The sequence below is a fragment of the Pinus tabuliformis genome, chromosome 7 (assembly GCF_031772625.1).
Source record: "Pinus tabuliformis cultivar Carrire ecotype Pingquan chromosome 7, CPIR1, whole genome shotgun sequence".
In the NCBI taxonomy this organism is placed as follows: domain Eukaryota; kingdom Viridiplantae; phylum Streptophyta; class Pinopsida; order Pinales; family Pinaceae; genus Pinus; species Pinus tabuliformis.
In genome coordinates, this window is record NC_142293.1 from 876,736,761 (window position 1) to 876,758,783 (window position 22,023).

Sequence of the window (22,023 nt, forward strand, 5' to 3'; positions counted from 1 at the left end):
GTATAAACTCGACATATTTCTGACACTTTCAAAATTCTACCCCTAGGGAATCTTAAAGATTCCTCATAGAGAATATTATTTGAAATATTCCCTAACATATGCTCTAACAATATTCTTAGAATCTTCTTGAGATTCATGTCTTCAATGGCCTACCTATGCCATCATCTCTAATGTATTCTCCATGGTTCTCTTTGAACGATTTGAATGACATTTTATAGCAAAGTGTGAGGGTGATAAGAAAAACTGTGTGGTTGGCATAATGGTTGTCTTGACAATGCTAGACCCACCAACATGTCAAGGGGATCTCCCCAGTAAGAAGTCCCAATTATACCTCATACCATTTGGTGTGCGAGTCCCAATAGTGGGCCGTAAAGCAATGCCTTGACCGCGATGTCACATAGAGGCAAGTAAGATAACTTTGTTGGTAACAAGGGTGTGACCACTACAGTGAGTCAAGGAAGGTGTATGAGAGGTTCCTGACACAGGTGGGTTGAGATGAATGTGCCCCTTGGCAACCTGTAAGTGTACTTAGCTGGGAAAGGAACACGCGAAGGAAGATGCATCACAAGCTAGAAAGGAGGTCAGTCTGGCAATCCAAAGTGATGGTTAAACCAACAACACATATGCAACAAGATTCATATAATTGCATACGAAATTGTTCATACACAGCTATGTAAGTTAAACAACATACATTGCTACAACAATCAAAATAGTCCAACTACAATAACAACATATGCATGAAAACATGCTAGCTCTTATTATATCAATAAGTGTAAGTTCCAAACATACAATACATCCATGTAAACATGTTAGCCCTAACAGTGGAACGTTATATCCACATCCACCCGCTCCTCCAAAGAGATGAACTAGATCTATGCAGTGGAGAAGCTAAGGCACATTACAACATTGTCCAAGCTCTTTCCAAGATAGTCTTATCAGAAGCTTGGCTGACCAAAATCCCATACAACGAGTTATGAGGGACTATTTATAGCAAAGGGTGGGGTGGCCCTTGACATTCCCCTTTGTGATTGTTCAACTACCCTCATGAATATTCACCTACTCTATGACTGTTACAGCCACTATTGACATTTGACTTACACTTGACATGAATCAACATTACAATGCACATTTACCCATGAGAAAATAATGGCTTGAGCAAGCCAAACTAGACATCACTCTGACTTAGACAACTATAGAATTCCAACTGCTCAACATCCTCATGTTGATCAACAATAACATATTGATGCCAAGCTTTGTAGTCCCTGATAGTGTCTGTGTGTTCCGTGGTGACATCCATTTAAAACTTGACCTTTGCCTCCATAGCATCCAGGCACACTGCTCGGGCTCCTCTGTCCAACTCGTCTGAAAGCTTGCACATCATTGTCTTCAATGTGGCCAAACTAGCAACATACTTGTGCATGATGTCTACACTAATAGGCAAGTCTAGGTTGGTGGCAATGCACATCAACTCGTTGAAGTATGAGTTAAGATATAGTCAGACCTGCTTCTTTTTCTTCGCCTGGGTGAGAGTCCCAATTGATGGGATCACATGTGTGCACACCACAACATCCATACTCTTGAATACTCATACATGGGAGGCTTGTATGCTAGTGATGAACTATGGGAGATCTTCATAATTTCGGATCTGACTCTGCATACGTGCCTTCAGCTTGACCACAATGACCCTCATCATCTTAGGAAAGTGAAGTGGGGCTCCCTTGTACTTCATCATCCATGTTTTCATGTCATCAACAACAGAATGCACATTCATTAAAATGCATGCTCTTCTAGCACATCGTGATTGCCATCTATTGAGATGGATGTCTACCTTGTGCATGGTGCCAAACTTGGAGTACAATGCTCACATAAATGTGTCAAGGGACAATACTTCATCTAGTATTTCCTTCTTCAGTTCAGCTCAGGCATACATTGTCACCAAGTCTCCTCCTTGCCTGGCCATTTGCAGTTCCTTTTCCATTCACTCATTCTTAGCTATTAGGAAGAAAACACTTGAGCTAGTTGCTTTGGCATACACTCTGGTTGCATCGGCCAAGGCAGTTAGATGTTTGCACACATCAGTCAGGATCACTTGTTCTTCAACTTGCACAGGATATGTTTGATCCTCCAGAGTTGGCACTCTATGATACTGTGCAACTCTATGTTGGGATTCATCAAACGAGATGTTGTGCATCTCTTATTTTGGCTGATCACCAAGGATCTCAGTGCCTCCTTGGTCATCTGAGACTTGCTCATCATTTGGATGCATTGAAGCGAGCAAGTCGACCTCTTTATGGTGAGGCATGAGGTCGATGTCCTGTTCTAACTCATGTTGTTCCATTTCTGCATCCAGTTGTTGAAGTGCTTGTTCTATCTCATGAGAAAATTCTTACCCCTACGATGGTTCACCCTGTTGGCCTGATTCCAATTGCTTAGATGAATCAACTACTTGTATGAGCATTGCTTCATCTATTTGCACATTTTGTGCCCCCTACTATATCTGTTGCTGCTATGCTTCCCTCTGCTTTTTTCACAGTTCTTGTTCCTTTCATAGTTTCTCTCTCACCTCATGCAACTCCTTCTCTACTTCTTCCATTCTCTTCTTGTCCTTCTTCCTTCATGCGATTCGCTTGTTGCACTGCTGCCTCTTTACCTATATAGCCATAGCTGCTTTCTCTACAAGTGGATCTACTCAAAACCTGTAGCTATGCTCCTCCTCCATGCGATCGACAATCTTCCTCTTCTCTTTGTCGTGCACTAGTATGCTTGGCTCTGCTACCACTGCTGCTACTGCTAGTGCTCTTCGTGATGCTGCTTCACGCTACTTCTCTAACCACTCCACAATGAAACTAACTGGTTCATTGGGTCTGGAGAAACTATAGAAATATCTTCATGGGTCCTCCTTGGCCCAATGAAATGCCCCATGGATTCAGTTGAACTGAAATCTCGTGCAGTGATCTTTCACAATGCAATGTGGATCATACAGATTGTAGCTTTGGAGGTCAAATGGGTACTTCTTCATCAGTTCTGCTTCGACATCCACTTGCTTGATACTTCGGATCTCATAAAACCCAATCCGCAATGGAAGGGTGTGCCAAGGTGCCTTCTTCTTATGATGCAGTCTCGCTATCAATCCTGCCTAGATGTGATATGCTACTTCCTGCATGACAAGTACGTCCAAGGGAAACTTTAGCAGAACATGCAGAGGCTTATCCACATTGAACATTCATATGAAAGTGTCAAATGGTGAGGCATACCAATCTGCAATGCCTATCAATGCCTCCATTGCTTCCTTTGACATGTAGGATGGATCCTGTCCGAATATCATCTTGTACATTGGGGTGACAAAATGGTTGGATAGTCATGTGATTACTCCTTTAAAGCTACATTCGGACAACAACTTGAAAGATGTGTTCAAACAGTCTCTACTAGTGACCATGCCCATTCGAAGCCCAGGAACTCCTGTTGGGTACAGACTGCATCTAGGATGTAGGCGGGAATGTAAGTCTCTGCATGCATACCTCTGGGTGACTATCGAGCCTTCGCTGATTGTTCCTTCAACTGATGATCTAGTATGTCGGACTAGTCACATGGTTTTTCTTCTCTAGCCAATTGGTCTAGAGCGACCACCCAACTCTATGGGAAGGTTTCTATGCTTGCTTGGCCATACAATCAACAAGAAAACATGATCAAATATTGGTACTCCTTCCTCAATATCTTTGTCTTGTAGATATAGTTGGGTGTCAACTTGAATCGAGCTAGCTCCTTTACCCAATACTTCAGAATGTCTCTGGAGTTAGCACTGCTATTGGGTAATCTGAATGGAGTCTCCATGATAGTCATAGGCTCTAACATCTAATACATCTCATCATAATTTTGTTCCCATAATGTCGCAAGCTTCATCCCACTGACACTGCCCAAGGTCATCATCTTGGGCTTAGTGTGAGAGACGATCCAGTGTATCATGTCTGTGCATGGGAACACGAGATATCTGAATCCAATCTGGTACAAGCTGGACTTGTGAATGTTCACGTACACTTGATGGTCTTCAAGGTGCTCCCCAAAAGTGCCTGCAAATGTTTCATTGACCTCTTGCCACTTCAATTTGATGTCCTTGTCTAGATATAGCTTTGTATCTTTGTAGATCGACAAACTAGGGGACACTTGCTCAACTACCGCTCCAGCTGCATTCCCATAGAACAATATCTCAGGAAACTGATGGGAATGTTGCTTGTCTCCAGATATTTAATGTATTCATTTGTCCACTTACCCATGAATAGCTAAGCTGGATGTGCCAAAGAGTCCTAGATGTGTTGTGGGATGTTAGAGATCCAAGATTGATGTGAAAGAATGAGCTTTAATGCATTGAATAAACAATTTTGGGCTCATCAAATTCATGCCACAAATCTAGGAAAAAGTGACACTTGGAGGGAAGTTTCTAAAACAAATTTGCATGTAACCCTTGGCTACTAAAAATAGCTCCCTAAATCATGGGATTCATTTTGCATGTTTCCTTTTGCTATTCTGGGAAGATCAATTCATGCATGCATGCAAGTCAAGTTTCCTTGGTCCCGGGTGGAACTGGTCAACCAGACTGCTCATGCGTGTGGCTGCTCAACTGCTTGAGAAAAATGTGCATTTTTGGCGAGGATTTGGGTTGAATTCCAAGGAGGTTTGTGAAATTTCTAGGCAGATTAGTTGACTATTGTCCATATTTACACAAATTATGGGATGAGAAGCCCTGCTAGGGAAATTTGCGTAATTCTTGCTGGGAGTGTTGGCTGGCAGAATTGCTCAATTCTAGAGCCTAGGAGGCTGTCAGACATGATTATGCAATTTCTAGAGGGAAGGTTGGTTACCCTTGAGAAATTTGCAATTTTCCTGGGGAAGCTACTTAACCTGTAGTTGGACCGAGTCTGGGTTAACAGACTGTGAGGGGAATGCATCAAGCTATGCTCGACAGGCTGCCTTTGTGCATGAAAACACCAAATCTTGTGTACTTCATGAAGCAAGACAAGGTGCTACGAATGGTTGGTAGGGAGGCTCCAAAATGAGCTAAGGAAAAATTTTGGAGGGGGGTTATAGTCGCTACAATAGGTTGGCATAGTCATATTGAGTTACTTTTTTTTTGGGAGGTTTTGGGTTCAAAACCCATGGACTCCTAATTTTTCTTTAACATGGTTTTAAAGCTCAATTTTGGTTTTAATATAGTTTTCAAACCATATAATATATGGAAATCCTATGTCCATATTGTAACGACTCCCAAAACCATGCAAAAAAGACAAAAATATAGTTCGCACCATGTCAAGGTCACTTGGGCCTAATTTTAGGTGCCATGTGGCACCATGATATTGGGCCATGTGGCAGGCTCTCATTAGTCCACAAAATTTGCCACCTACTTGCCATTTGTTGACTTGTGGTGTTGTCATGTCACCTACTCATGTGTCCACCTAGTTTTCTAACTGGGCTGCCACATAATCTTTGTGGATCCCACCAGGCCTGCTAACTTTTCTACAACATGGAATCCTAGTGATTGCCACGTAACACCCTGGGTTGACTTTGACTTTGGCTTTTTCATAGTTTGACCAAAAATTTGACTAGCCATAACTTTTGCATATGAATTTAGATTGAGGCGTCGTTTGCACCATTGGAAATCTCTTGCTAAGATATACAACATGGTATTTATTTTATAAAAATTTTGAACATTTTTATTTTTTAGGTTTCCGAAAGCCACCTAGATCAAAAATGGAGGAGAAATCCTACTTGGAGTCCAACAAAAGTCCTTCTTTTCTCTTGGCTTGTAAACTTTAGCTCCAACTCTAATTACTATAAATGGGACCTACAAAAGAGTTACAAAAAACAAGGTAACTACAATATATATATAACATAGAATAATATCTCTAATCAATGAGTCAATAGGGCATTGAAATACATAAGCATCAAATTGACACAAGTATAGGAAAAAAAATATTTTTGTATTAATGAAATGTAGTAGAAGATAACAACCCTTTTGTGGTCCTTGAATATGTATATGTATCCCACCAAACTTGTCCTTATTTAACCACAATGCAAGCCTTCAATCATAGCTCAAGGATGGTAATGGATCCTTAGGTAAAAATCAAAAGTGACAAGGCATAGCTAAGTGTCTCTAAATGCTAACCTAAACTCTATGGGAGGTAGTGAATTTATAGGGTAAATGGGGTAGTTCTGGTTTTACCAAACTATTACTTAGATCCCATATAAGGGAGGATGGGATCTAGGCATAGGACATAAGACCTCTACAATAGGAATTCAAGATCTCAATCAATAGTAAATGGTTAAAACCACCTTAGAAGCATTTGAAAGAAAAGTTTTCTAATTAGTTTTTATTTTTCCCAAAATTCTAGAACCATCGCACCTGCAGAAAAGGTAGCTTGCGATGAGTAGCACAATTTATTAGTTATGCAACATGCAATAGTGCAAGTTTCATAGTAGCAGGGTGTGATGGGTCCAAGATTGAGATTTTAAGCTGATAAACCCATAATTCTTGGAAGTTTTGTAGAGATAATTCTTAAAGATTTGCAAAGGGATAATTGCAAGGTGTCAATGATGTTGATTGATCTAGATTCCAAGACATCTAAGTAGATGTGACAAAATGACATGTAATAGATTCCCCCCTAAAGTGCAAACTCAGAAGAAGTGGCTAAGGTCTGAAGTGCTTTACTTTGTGACAAGTCTAGATAAAAAAAATGTCAGTAGAGATAATCATCTATTACAATACATAATTATCATGATATCATTGTTGAGGTAGTGATACCAATACTCAGCTTATAAGCCAATATTGCATGTACAATGATAAAAAAGTCACGTCCACTAATGAAAAATGGTGGATCCATGTTTGGATGACTTTCTGAACAATCATAACCATCATACTTTGTGATCTAGTATGAATCCTAAAATTGTAGCCCAGATGGATGAAATTGGATTTGGGGTATTATACCTTGTCACTCAATAGTACGAGTCTAACCATGTGAATAAATGAGTTGGAGTCGAACATGGTAGGCACCAACTTAATTATTAGCCAATGATGTACTGAGTCGTTAATAGACATGAGAGAAACCATCGATAATGATAATGGATCTCAAGGTACTATAGTACAATCCAGGAGGTGTGAATGAATGATCTGAATTCGAACACCACACATAATATTTAAGTCAAATTCCAATAATGAGAACCTGTCACTGAAAGAAAGGAAACCTACCATTAAGGTATGCAAGTTCCAAGGCACTAAAGGGATTTTTTAAGTCAACTTCCTAGATAATGTGTTGATGTTGACAGGAAGCGACCCATCCCAGGAGGGCCTTGATGTATTCCCCATCAATGACACAAAACGAGTATTAAGATTTGAGACAAAATGTAATGATGCAGAGTTGATGCAGGAGAGGCAGACATGAAGCAAGGATCAAGGTATTGTAACAGATGTTAACTGAGGGTGGAATTTCTCTTAAACATATTGACAACAATGAATGGAGTTGGCAACATTGACTCAAAGACCCATGATGAAGGTGTAATAAGCAGAGAGAAAAGTAGATTCCCCAACTCAAAGAAGTGACAGAGATGAAGTGAGAGAGTGTCATGTTCAAGAGTGACTCGCTGTCATTAATAGGCATGAAGACCTATTTTCCCAATTTCCCAATCATTTTTTACCAGTCCCTCTTTATTTTTGACAAGCTTGAGGAAGATAACATATGCTTGATCCATAAGTTCATCCTTCAGATGAATCCTTGTGAGTATTTGTAATGAACCCTGAGAAGAAGTGGTTCAGTCTTGTCATGCTTAACGAGTCCAACATTGTTTTAATAGTTTTACGAGTCTAGTGAAGGCATAACTCGACTCCTTTTTCATGTTTAACGAGTGTAAGGTCCCACCTTACAAACCATTAGTATTATATTAAGGCTGACTCAAAATGCGATTTAAGTTAAGTTTCTAAGACATAAAAGTTAATGCAAGGTCATATATCTGTACTTTTATTTTTATTTTTATTGGTATTATTTACACTACACACTAATTTCTACTAACTAACTAACCCATGGTAATATTAAAATTATCATTAAAGCTATAGGGTCATGGTTCCTCAAGATCCAAAACTTACAACCATAAGTCTTAAAATCACATCTAAATGATAGAGTGTTTAGTGGGATAAATAATATCAATCTTTACAAACCACAATTTCCAATAAGCTAATTGTTCATTCTATTGCAATTTAAAGTGTTTAAGAGTGATTAATTTTATTTTGTTCTAGATAATATGCCTATGAATTCTTTGGTAAAACAAAAGGGAAGAAAAATAAGATAATTCAACTTCTACAGGAGTGGTTTCCAATTATTATGAATTCATATGTGAGCTAACCGTTTACAATGATTCACCTACCTAATTTGCCTTCCATGGATTTTTAGTTCAATGGAATCATCATGCTTATTCTTTGAGATATTCCCAAAAACATCTTGGTTGCAAATCCTAAATTCACTTAGTCATATTTATAGACAATTCATAGATGTAATTAGCTAAAACCATTGAAGCATTATGTCAAACAATTTGCAAGGATGAAATGTACAGCCATCGAGGCATTTTGTCAAACACTTACAACCATAACCCTTAAGGAGATTTCACCACAATTAACTAACTTGAATCTAATATTACATCAATTCTTTTTCATTGTCAGTAATGCCAATAAGTGAACCTAATACATAAGTAGAACTGTCATCCATAAAGATTGATACATATACAAAAATTTAGGCACATAATGACTACAAATATTTAATAATTTTTACAAATAGCTCACAGCGATGTAGCTACAGTGATTGGAGAATTTTGAACAATGGTTAGCAATCACAAAACAAGCTGCTAGCTATTAAACTATCAAACAAGTGATCACAAGTTATTTAAAATATCAATGTATTAATTATTGAGACTTTAAAATAAGAATTCCAAGTTTATATAATAGTCTGGTTTCATAAAAAGAGATTACCAGGTAAATCACAGAAGAAGAAAAAACAGAAAGAGAAACCACCAGGGAGCAGCAACAAATTTGTAAAAATATAGTAGATTACAGAACCAGATTCTGAAACTTTGTTTTTTGAAATCAACGTTGGGGCAATATGGCCAGAGGGTATAGATACCCCCTAAATTTAAAATGAATCGAAACATAAATGCCTGGAAATGCAATTATTTAAAACCACAACCAAAAACAAATTCCTACTATCTCATTTATCACTTTTTTCAAACATATAATGTGCAAACTTATCTACAACTGTAAAAGGAGAAGGAAAAACCAAACTTATGCTATTAACATGTTTTCATAAAACTCATGGGAGCCTGAATGCTTCAGCCATTAAGACATGATGTAAATCAACTTGCAATGAAACTGTACAAAAAAAACTTACATAAAATAAACTACATTTATTGCAAAATTCCTTCAACATTTAGTGTGCAGCATTTGATATACATCTAAGCTTCAATAAACAACCAAATAAGAAAAAACCATGTAATAAATTACAAAACAAACACCACATAATGTTGTCAACATACTTGGCAGTGAATTTATACAACTGAAAAAAAATGGGAGTATGCTCCAGCTCGAATCAGAGTATGCTCTAGCTCCAATATCATTACCAACTCATGGTGAACCACCCCGATTTCCTCCCAACCACATCCAAGAAGAACTTCTCCCCTTGGAACCCCCGAGCTGTAAAATCTCATACGCAGTACCAAAAGACAAAAGTAGAGAGATTTGGAAGGCAAACTAAGGAAGAAAATTTTCACTTCCTCTCAATACCACTTATGGCCAACCTCAATAGCTAGAGACCTTAGGATTTTAATAGGAATTTCAGATTTACTATGGAAGAAATTGGCTACCCTCCATATCTCTCCCTCTCACTATTTTCCTCAAGTCTCTTCCACTCTTGGCATCATACCCCCCCCCCCCTCCCCCCAAGTGAGAATACATGAGACTCATATATAGAAGGAGCAACCAATTCTTTTCATGAAGGAGGAGTAATGTGCATGCATTGGATTCTATTTAGAGCAGTGTAACTTATGCCATTAAGGAGAGGTATGCATGCCTTAGTTAAGGAGAGTGCAACATATGAATTAAAGAGGGCATAAGAGGAATATTTTATGACATATTTTTAATGAGTGAAAAGGAATATGCCATTCTTTGATGAGTGCATAAGATAGAGTGTAATGAATTATTTAAAAGAGAGAGAGAGAGTTACATAGAGCCATGAGAGTCATGAAGGAGATGTGTGAATTGATTGAGGAGATTAAATTGACTTGTAATTCCTTTTTAATAATAATATCATAGTCTCATAAAACATAATATTAATATTAATAATATTGAGGATTCAATCAAGATTGAACTATTAGGATTGATTAATGATAAGTTAGGTCATTTTTCTTCAACTCCGCTTGATTACCAATTTATGCAAGGTGATTTACTATTTTTGGAAATTCATGCTTGAGATGTTGGACATGACTTTCTATTTTTAGAAAGTCATTCCAGAATTGTGAGAATTAAAATATATTTAAGGAAATTCATCCATGAGTGGTATTTTTCTTCTAGAGAATAGGGATTCCACACACCTATTTCATGCATCTCTGTGCCTTAGTAGATTGAGAACTCTGCGACCTAATCTACTCGAAAGATCTAATATTCCACAAATTGATCTTTTTAAATATTCAAGACTCCGTGACCTAAATATATAAGACTCCACATCTTTATATTTCTTGGATTTAGGACTCCACACCTTAATTTCCATGCCCTCTCATCTACTATTCTTTGAAACTTTCCGTTTCTCCTTATGGTACTGATTGTGAGCTTTTACCCATCTAATGGTTCGCTGGTAAGGCCTTGTTCAAAGATCTGCACACATTATAATATCATAGATCAAAGGAACCAAATGAATTTCATAATGAAATTAACTTAATCACATTTTACCCAGACTAGTGCATGGCTTCCACAACCATTTTGGCTTTGAAGAAATGACTTCCATAATGATTCATAATTGAACATCCTTGTTGGAAAATGACCAGGTACCCTACTACAACCTTCTTAGTACAATATTAGACATATATAATCACACAAATCATGTATCATCCATAAATAATAATTAACCATCTATTCTGCATAACCATGAGCATCCATGGGTCTATGTGTCTCAATATTGGATCACCATCCATGTCATACACATGCTTCATAAATTAGATATAAAAAGAAAAGAACATGTATAACATTTACTTAACCAAAACCATCTAATACAAATAATCAATGATGCCACATATAACGGGAAATATAACTCTATAAAGCATTGTTCCCCAATCCAGTGTTCAATATTCCATACATAAAAATAAAAGGAAATATAACTATGTATATAAAACATTATTCCTCAATCAAGTGATCAACCTTTCATATATATAACTCATCAAAAATCACCCTTGATAGGAGTGACAAAAATATACTAGAAAAAAATAGGACAGTACAGAGAGTTTGAAAAAAGGGTGAAAAAGAAAACTCTCGAAGGTTTTGTTACAAATACATTTGGGCACATCAAATCCCAACATTCAGATTAGTGTTTTGGGGCTCATCAAACCCTAATTTCAGTTGCTTCATGCCCTAAGCAAGTCACCCCTTTTAATGCCTCCTTCCCAAACAATTTCATGACTTGAAGACATCCATAAACAACCTTCAGAGGGACCAGTGCAAGTAAGCCCCTGTAAAGGTGCGCTATAGAGCAGTTGAGTCCACTGCCAGGGTGCTCTTCAAGCACTTAGGCTTCCTTTCACTTGAAATGGGCGAGAATGAGCGAAATTCACATAGGGTTTGGGGAATATTCTTATCTTTTGGAATCATCTAGAAGGTTCCCTCACTTATCAACTCCTATGAGCTCAAAATGGATGAGGAATGAGTTAAAGTGCATCTTATCCTCTCATCCCTTCCTCCATGGAACCAATTCTAAGTATGGAAGACCATTCAATGCCACCATTTATGACAAAACTTCCTTCATCTTCCTATAAATTGACCACCCATTTAAGTGATCAGGGTCTATATTATGTTGAAGTGCAAGGAGATAATGTTGCTATGAGATTTGGCTTTGAAGCAAGTATTGTGATGCTACAAGTTTGTCATGCTTTTGAAGTGATGTGGATGGGATCCAAGTTGGAGGAATGGCTTTGAATTAGACACCAATGGTTGTAATTCCTTCTTCTATCTAATAAAGTGTTTGAAACTTTTTCCCATATTTTTTTATTGTTTCATAATGCTTATATGTGTGAATTGTATCTGATTCCTTTCACTTATATGCAATATATCGTATGCTTTGATCAGTTCTTTGTTTTCTGTTGTGTTTGCAGGGTACTTCTCAAGCATATTAAGTACAGGAAGGAGCGACAGGATCGATACAAGGGATACAAGAGGAAAGAAGAACTACAAGTAGGTCTTCTTATCTTCTCATCTTATCTATTTCTTATAGGAAAATTCTAAAACACTTTAAATTGTTGTTCTAGATACAACTACTTATCTAGGGAATTAGTATCTATCCGTAGATACCAAATTCTCCAAAACAAATTGGAGACTCTGATGGGGAAGATCCTCTTTCCTAGTAGCTTATGAACCTCCTAAGACATCCTTGTAGACCTTATTTGTGTTCATAGATTGTAATTCATCTCTTTACATTGAAAAATTGGTCAAAACTATGTCAAATTACCCCTTGAAATGGCTTACTATCACCAGCACAAGCTTGTGAGGGACACAGTGCATTGCAAAGCACCCCTGGCTTAGGGACAGTGCTCTGAAGCACACTATCTCCCACTTTGGGCTGCGTTGATCCTCCTAGGATTAGTTTCCCACCTTTGGAAAGTGTTTTTGCCAACTTTTCTCTATTTGTTTGTTTGTTGATTGATCAATGAATGTTATGTCTGAGAAAATAAGTTTCTATCTCCTGGTCTAGCCCAAATTTGATTGGATTGATTAATGTTTCTTAATGTTTTATTTGTCATTATCGATCAATAATCAAAGTTAGAATATAGTTGATTAATATTCATTCAAAAGAAAGTGTCGTAAAGTCTTCTCTTCCTTCGAATTAGAATTGTTGTAAAAGTATTCGTTCTTATGAAAGATTGATTGATTGTATGTGCATATTTCCTTTTGTTCATATTCACATTAAGGAAATAGAAAAGAAAAACATGTATGTTGCATTGAAAAAGTTTGTGTGTGTTCATAGGAATAGTGTAGGGAAAGTTCATTTAGATTGTGCTCTTTGCTCTTTGATCAAAAGAAATCTGATTGCTCTATCCATAAGTAGCTAGGATTTTCATCATTAAATTGAATGGAAAGAATGTGTCAGGCTAGGTTAGCTCATAAATTAATGAGCGCAAAACAACTGAGTGATTTTATTCATTAGACTATTATTATTTATACATATACAAAAACGGATCAGTTCATCTTCTAGATGACTGTCCAACTTCACCTCATCCGTTTCGGATTAGGTGTCAACATTCCCCCCCTTAATCTGAAGGGATGTTGGTGAGTCCAAGCATCGTTATGAATCTTTCAAGCTTTTCTCTTCCAAGCGCTTTGGTGAAGATGTCTGCAATTTGCTCGTTTGTGGAACAATGACGGAGATGGATTGTTTTGGCCTCAACATGATGTCGGATCAGATGATATTTAGTATTGATGTGCTTAGTATGATCATGGAACTTTGGGTTCTTGGCCAACTTTATTGCAGAGGTGTTATCAATCATGAGTGGAGTAGATTGTATTTGTTTTACTTGCAAATCTTCAAGAATTTTCCTGACCCACACAATTTCTTTCGTTGCTTCAGCTGCTGCCACGTATTCTGCTTCTGTTGTGGAATCTGCTGGTACTGATTGTTTGCGTGATCTCCAGGAGACTGCTCCCGATCCAAGACTCATAGCATATCCTGAAGTAGATACCCCAGTTTCTTTGTCTCCATCGAAGTCTGAATCAGAGTATCCAATCAAGTTGAAGTCGTCGACCTGTGTATACTTGATTCCAAGGTCTTGAGTTCCCTTCAAGTACCTTAGAACTCTTTTTGCAGTAGACCAATGTCCCTCACAAGGCTTTTGCATAAACCTAGAGAGGATTCCAACAGCAAATGAAATGTCTGGTCTGGTAGTAGTGAGGTAGATGAGACTCCCTACAAGCTGTCTATACTTTGTTGCATCCTCAAATTCCTTTCCTTCAATAGATGTGAGCCTCAAGTTTTGTTCCATTGGAGTAGAAAGGGGATTGCATTCTATCATGCCAAATCTGTTTAACAAATCTCCAATGTATTTCTTTTGAGAAAGAAATATGGACTTTGGATGTTGGGTTACTTCAATGCCAAGATAGTAATGAACATAGCCCAAATCAGTCATTTCAAAAAAATTTCCTAATTCTTTCTTTATGGATGCAATATAGCTTTCATTGTTCCCTGTCATTAAAAGATCATCTACATATACCACAAGATATACAACTGTTTTGCCAACTTTCTTGACAAATAAAGTTGCATCATCAAGATCAAAATGTTTGAAGTTGAGTTTCAGAAGATGCTCAGTTAGTTTTTCATACCAGTCTCGTGGTGCTTGTTTGAGGCCATACAAGGACTTCACAAGTTTGCATACTTTGTGTTCATGTCCTTTCACAGCAAATCCTTCAGGCTGGGACATAAAAACATTCTCTTTTAGATCTCCATTCAAGAATGCAGTTTTTACATCCATTTGATGAAATTTCCAACCGTTCTGAGTAGCTAGTGCAAAGAGTGTCCGGATGGTGGCCCATTTTGCTGTGGGAGCAAAATTTTCCTCATAATCGACCCCTTCCTTCTGTGCAAAACATTTTTCCACAAGCCTAGCTTTGTGCTTGTCAAGTGAGCCATCAACTTTGTACTTGTTCTTGTAGACCCACTTGCAGCCAATTGGTTTGGTTCCAAATGGAGGATCAACCAGCTTCCAAGTGCCATTCTTTATGAGGGCATCATACTCTTTCTGCATCGCTTCTTTCCATTCATCATGAGAAGCAACTTCTTTGAAGGAAGTTGGTTCAAAATCTGTAGACAAGTTCAATTCACAATCATAAGTAACATCCATATCAACAGGTGAATTAGAGTTATCTACATCACCTCCATCTTGTCGGTTTGAATTTCTGGTTCCTGTTTTTCCAATTTCATCAGGATGAACACTTTCAAGTGTCTTTGTCAGCCACTTTGGGGGACCTTTTTGAGATGGTCCAGGCTGTTCTGTTGATTGAGTTGGGTCTGAATCAAGATTGAGTCTCCCAATTCTATCAATTACATCACTTAAAGCATCATCCGTTGTTGGAGTGTCATGCAGGGGAGATTGTTCTTCAGAAGAAGATTCCACATGTTGATCTAGTATAGGAATCCCCCCTTCAAGATGTGGAATCTGATTATCAAACTCTTGAAATGATTTCGGTTTTGTGAATCTATCCAAGCGATCAAGTTGCCGCTCAACAACACTGTCAGATTTGGATGATTCAAGAAAGATGACATCTCTAGATAAAACAAACTTTTTATTTACTTCATCATAAAGGCGGTATGCTTTAGATGTGTTTGAATACCCCAGGAAGATACACTTACGACTTCTAGCACCAAGTTTGTTTCTATGTACCTTTGGTATTAAAGCATAACAGGTGGAACCAAATATCCTGAGATGTTTTACCGAAGGAACATGTCCATACCATAATTCATAAGGAGTCTTGTTTCTTATAGCACTAGATGGACATCTATTCTTTATATATGCAGCACATAGAACAACATCAACCCAAAACATTGTCTTTACATTTTTGAAGAAAAGCATGGATCGTACCATATTCAAAATTGTTCTGTTCATTCTTTCAGCTACACCATTCTGTTGCAGATTATAAGGCACAGTTGTTTGATGTTTAATCCCATGTTGGCGAAGATAGTGTTCAAATTCATTTGATGTATATTCTTTTCCATTATCAATGCGAATAGACCCAATATGAGATTGTGCATCATTTTCAATCCATTTATGAAAATTCTTGAATGTTTGAAAAGCATCAGATTTGTTCTTCAATAAGTAAACCCAACACATTCTGGTGTAATCATCAATAAATGTCATGATATATTTATTTCCATTTGCAGAAGAAACAGGCATTGGACCACATAAATCTGAATGAATAAGTTCAAGCTTCCTATGTGCTCTTGAATGTGAATCATGAAAAGACTGTTTGCTATGCTTTCCTAGAATGCAAGCATCACATTGTTTATGTTTTCTAGGAATTGTAGGCAAACCAACAACACCATTTTTCTTCAACAAGCGGAGACTATCATAGTTTAAATGTCCAAATCTAGCATGCCATAATAAACTTGATGGAAGTGCACCTTCTTCATGATGAGAAATATATGAGAAATGTTGTGCATGAGCAAAGGTTCCTTGCAGTTTAAGGAGTCTTTCTTCTTCTATACCCCTCATGACAAGTGAGTGGTCAGATGCCTTTCTTACCTCAAGCTTGCCATCAAACATGTGAATGGAGTGACCTTGCTGGCGGATGTGGACCAGGGACAACAAGTTTCTCTTCAGCTGTGGGAGATATAGAACATGATCCAGAAGAAAGTCTGGAAGACCAGGCAGTTTAAGCCTGGTTGTGCCAAGCCCTGATGGCTTGATTTTTGACCGATCTGCAAAGTATACTGCTCCATCAACATTGTCAGTGAAATCTTCAAAGAAATCTCTCCTATGAGTCATATGACAGGTTGCTCCTGAATCAAGCTACCAGTCATTTTTCGAAGAAGCAAGTGAAGCATTAAACAAATCTTCATTTACTCCAATGTTACATTGTGCCTCAATATAGTGAGCGGATTCAGGTGCTTTACCTTTGTCTGTGTCATCAGTTTTACCTTTCTGCTGATTTCTTCTCTGCTCAACCTTGTCCCATGGTAGCTTGCATGTAGAAGCATCATGTGATCCATTTCGTTTGCAGCGAATGCAATGCAGATCTACCTTTTCTACTTGAGGATGTCTGCCCCCCCTGCCTCTGAAGTATCTTCCTCTTCCTCTTCGTCCACCTCTTCCTCTTGTAGAATCTTGAGCAGGCTACTTTTCTTTATGAGCAAGGCAAACAGTCTCTTCAGAGGATTCAGGGACTGTTTTCTTTCCAAAGGCTTTCTCTCTTTCAACAAACTTTTTCACAAGAGTGTCAAAGGTTATATCTTTAAGATTTCCATTTGCTTGTAAAGACTCAAGATAGTTAGAGTAAGTAGGATAGAGTGCTTTGAGAAAGGCAATAAGAGAGATATCCAGCTCAACCTTAGTGGATTTAATATCATGCACTATAGACTTTATTTCAGATGCAAGAGTAAGAGGATCATTATTTTTCAGTTCAAGAGTGAAGAGTTTAATCATGAGCTGAACAACTTCAAGTGCAGAATGTGTATCATAGAGTTCTTTCAGCTTTTGTAAAGCTTCAAAGGCAGTGGAATAGGATGAAATATGACGACTTACTTCCTCATTTACAGATGCTGCGATCAATGCAAAGGCTTTGCTATTCTTGTTTTCCCAAATGGCGAGTTCTTTGTCTGATGTGGGCTGCACTGGGTCTCTATCTCCTTCTCCGACACACACACCTTTCCACAGCTCATTGTAGATGAGGGTTTGTTTTACCATCCGAGACCATTCAGAATAGTTCTCCTTGCCAGTGAGAACTATTCTGACCATTGAGATGATTGAATGCATTCTGTAAAAAAAAATATCTCTGCCAAAAAACACTTCTGTTGAAAGAGAAAAAAAAAATCCTTATATGATAGCCTTATGCATTTTATTTTTCTCCTAACATTCCATCAGCATATATATATATCACTGCTCACATATATATCATGTATATCACTGTTTAAAAAAAAGGGCGCTCATATACATATCACTTCTCACATATATATCAATGTATATCACTGTTTAAAAAAAGGGCTCTCATATACATATCACTTCTCACATATATATCAATGTATATCACTGTTCAACAAAAAAGGGCTCTCATATGCAAACGCTATCACCATACCAAGAGTCTTCAAAAAAAAACCGCAGTCACCATTAAACGCAGTCAACCATATACTACTCTCAACAGCAGATACCATGTATCAGTCTTCAATAAAGAAAACGCAGTCACCATTAAAAAGCAACAATATATCGATACGCAGTCTTCTTGCATCAATACGCAGTCAAACATTAAAATACATCAACGCAGTCTTCCATGTCAGTGGTGTTCAAAGTGATGAATATGGCGATGATCTGATTTTATTCGCCAAGGGAATCAATCGAAGACGTGGAAACAATGCTCAGCCTCGAAATCTTCGACGCCTGTTCAATAATACGGTGGAGATTGTCGTGACGGTGTAGGTTTCACAAGCTATTGATGGTGGATCCGAACAAAACTTGACTTGAAACTGGTCCTTGCTTAGTTGGGTGGCTTATTACAATCACTTCTATTGACAAAAATAATAAGAAGAAGACATGGCTCACGTGGGGAAGGAAGGAAACAACCCCATCACTATTCACTAAAGAATATTTGCCTCCGGTTCCTGATAACAAACGAAAAATGCTCGCACGGTATGATGAATATGAACATGATCGACGGAGGCATCCATGAGAAAACTTGCAAACTTAATGGCACATCTCGGGGGAGAAGCTGAGGCTCACGTTTCAAGCAGTATGAACAGAGCAAATTCCATACCATCCAGTTTAGTTCTAACTACAGACTCAGACATACGCATAAGCCCACAGGAGAACCGGAGTCTTTTTTTTTTTTTTTTTTTTTGGCGTAAAATGTTCCTAGGAATTTCGATGATACCAGGTGAGAGCAACGTTTCTGCAAATCGGCGTCAGGGAAAATTATTCAACGCTCAGGTGCATTAAAAAACGTTCCAAGCAGACAAACGTTCCAGGCAGAGGTCAGACAAACGTTCCAGGCGTTCCAGGCAAAGGTTCATTAAAAAAAAATGCGCAAAATAAATGAGGAACGTGAATGGACCATGTCAGGAGAGCAGAGATGTCAGAAGAGAAGAGAGCGTATGCAACGCTGGTGTGCCAGGGAGCAGAGGAGCAGAGGTTTCATGAGGCAGCAGAAACCTGGCAGAGGCAGGAGCTATTTCTGGGACCTGTGGCTCTAATACCATGTCAGGCCAGGTTAGCTCAGAAATTAATGAGCGCAAAACAACTGAGTGATTTTATTCATTAGACTATTATTATTTATACATATACAAAAATGGATCAGTTCATCTTCTAGATGACTGTCCAACTTCACCTCATCCGTTTCGGATTAGGTGTCAACAGAATGCTTATCATGATAGTTTCATTCCTAGGAATTTCATAATACATCACGTGGTCAAATTGAAAGGCAAATTCCTAAGAAAGATCAACTTAAAATTAACATCAATTTACCTAATGGATCATTGTCATTAACGAGAACATTTAGTGGTTCTAAGCTAGAGACGTGTTCTGATTTCATAAAACAAAGCAGTTGTCGCTAACTTGTCTTTAATACATCTTGAGTGTGATACCTCATTCCACGTATGTGAGTATATCATAGCTTGTCCACGTACCTTCAGGTATGTAGGGTGGTGTTACAGTGAGTAAAGTATATGGGAATGCTCTCACTATGTGGTTTTGCAGTAGACAATGCTTATACAGACTGGGCCTCCATGTACCTTCAGGTATATATGGGAGGAAAAATATAGGTTTCTATCCATCCTTAAGTAACCGAGTCGGCCTCCTTGTACACTATGATACATTGAACACAACATTCAAGTAGATTGCCTGCCCATACTTCTTGGTTCGCCAGGAGGTATTCTGCAGTTCACAGTTGCTTGGTAAACCTTTTGCCTAGTATACCCTTTTTGTTTATTTCATTTTTGATAATAAAATTAATCAGCAATAGTGGAGGAACATCAACCCTTACCCCATTGTTCACGAAGAACACTAATAAAACCGCCTTTGTTGCCAAAAGCTACACCTATTCAGTCAAAGCGGTCTCGCTTAACTGAGTCTAGTACATCAAGAACTCCTAGTTCTTCATCTAAATTACCTGAATCATATATTTCGGTAAGTACTGAGACTCCAGTTACTCCAACCATTTCTGGTACATCTATTTCTGAAGGAGAAGTTTCACAATTATCTGAGTACATTAGCATTGATCCTAGTGAAACAGTAATCAAGGTTGTTCAACAACAAGTTGATCCTCAACTTGAATTTGCTCAACAAGAAATTGCTTCTGAACCTAAATTAGCTCAACCAAATGTTAATCCAGAACCTATCCCAGTTTAAACAGAAGTTACATCTGAACCTGAAGTTGTTCAGGAGCCTCTTTCTGAAACTGTTGTTCATTTACCCAAACATCTAGACTTCGAATTTGAACATTCAAAAGTTGTTACTTTACCGGAAGACAATCAACCAGTTACCCCTAAGACATCAAAAACTAATGAAACTTCAACATTATCAACACTAGAAATCTTTTATGGACCAGACGATGAAGTTCTTCCACTAGGTTTAATTGCTATAGAGGAAGAATTAGAAGAATATTCTACACCTGGAACCCCATTCCACTTTAGATTTGGGCTTTATCTTTACCCTCATACTCCTAATTTCACAGCTCTGTTTGATCCTACTTATTTTCAAGTACCCATCGATTCTTTAGGACAACTTTTGGGTCAATTAACTATGACTGAACAACTGTCAACATCCCAAACTGTATCATCTGATGCGGCTACGACATAATCTTCTGTTGCAACCTCTTCGATGTTTTCTACCACACATGAGTCGCACCTATATGGTGAATCATCTGTCCCCGTTGGTTACCAATATTTATCTAGAACCCACTCAAGGGTTGCTTCTAGACCATGGTCATCACCCATGTCCTCAATCGGAATTCTACCTGGTTCTTCTCTAACGGGAACTCAACAGTTTGATCCTGCATATCAATATCAAGCTGGGAAATCTGGTCAACAAAGACCTATGTATCCATTAAACACTGGATTGCCACCATATGGAGAGTAATATGCTTATTTTCCATACCCTCCTTATTCCATAGGACCATCATATGGTAATATCCCATAGTATTTAGGTCAACCTAGAATTAGAGTTTGTCAATGGAAACCAACAATGCCAGTTCAACCAAGGCTTGTGTATCCAAAATAACCAATGCAAACTGTGTTAGCTATTCCTACTACACCTTTTGTTACTACTGTACCAAAGTCACAAGTTCAAACTGTTGTATCTCAACCAGTGCAAACTAGTCCTTCTACCTTGCAACAATAAGTTTCAGGTCAGGAAGTTCAATTTTCTCAGGTTGTTGTACAATAACCGCTTGTTTCCTGGGGTTTAACAACAACCTCAGGTTAGTATACCCTTATCTGGATTGACCCAAGCTTACACTCGTATAGTTTACTCAAAACTTGGCCAACCTTTCATTGCTGGGCAAAAATAACCATTAAATCAACAACAGTTGTACCAAAAATAACAATAGTTGATTCAACAACCGTGGCAGCCTCAATCTCAACAACCCCAATTCCAGCAATTCCAACCCAATTTGGACTTGCCCAATAGGCTCAACCTAGGTTTGGACAATATCAAGCTTACCAAGTCCTGGTCAACGAGGATTTGTGGGTTATGGACAACCAAAAATTCAACCTGGTTATCAACAACCACATTATGTCAGATTTGTTCAACAACAACCTTACTAAGGTTACCACATGCAAATGCCCTATATTAGTATGCAAAGACCTATTTCTCATGCAATTCCAACATATCCTGGGTATGCTCAACCTGATTTGAATCGATAGTTTCCATTTGTGGTAACTTTAGAATTACGAGATTTAAATCGGCTCACTAATGATCCAATCTTATATGCACCTTGGTGGCCGATAATTCCACATAAGTTACCTTCTGACATTCCGAAATTCAATGGAAATCCCAAAGAAGACCCATCAAATCATGTCATGACCTTTCCTTTGTGGTGTTCAT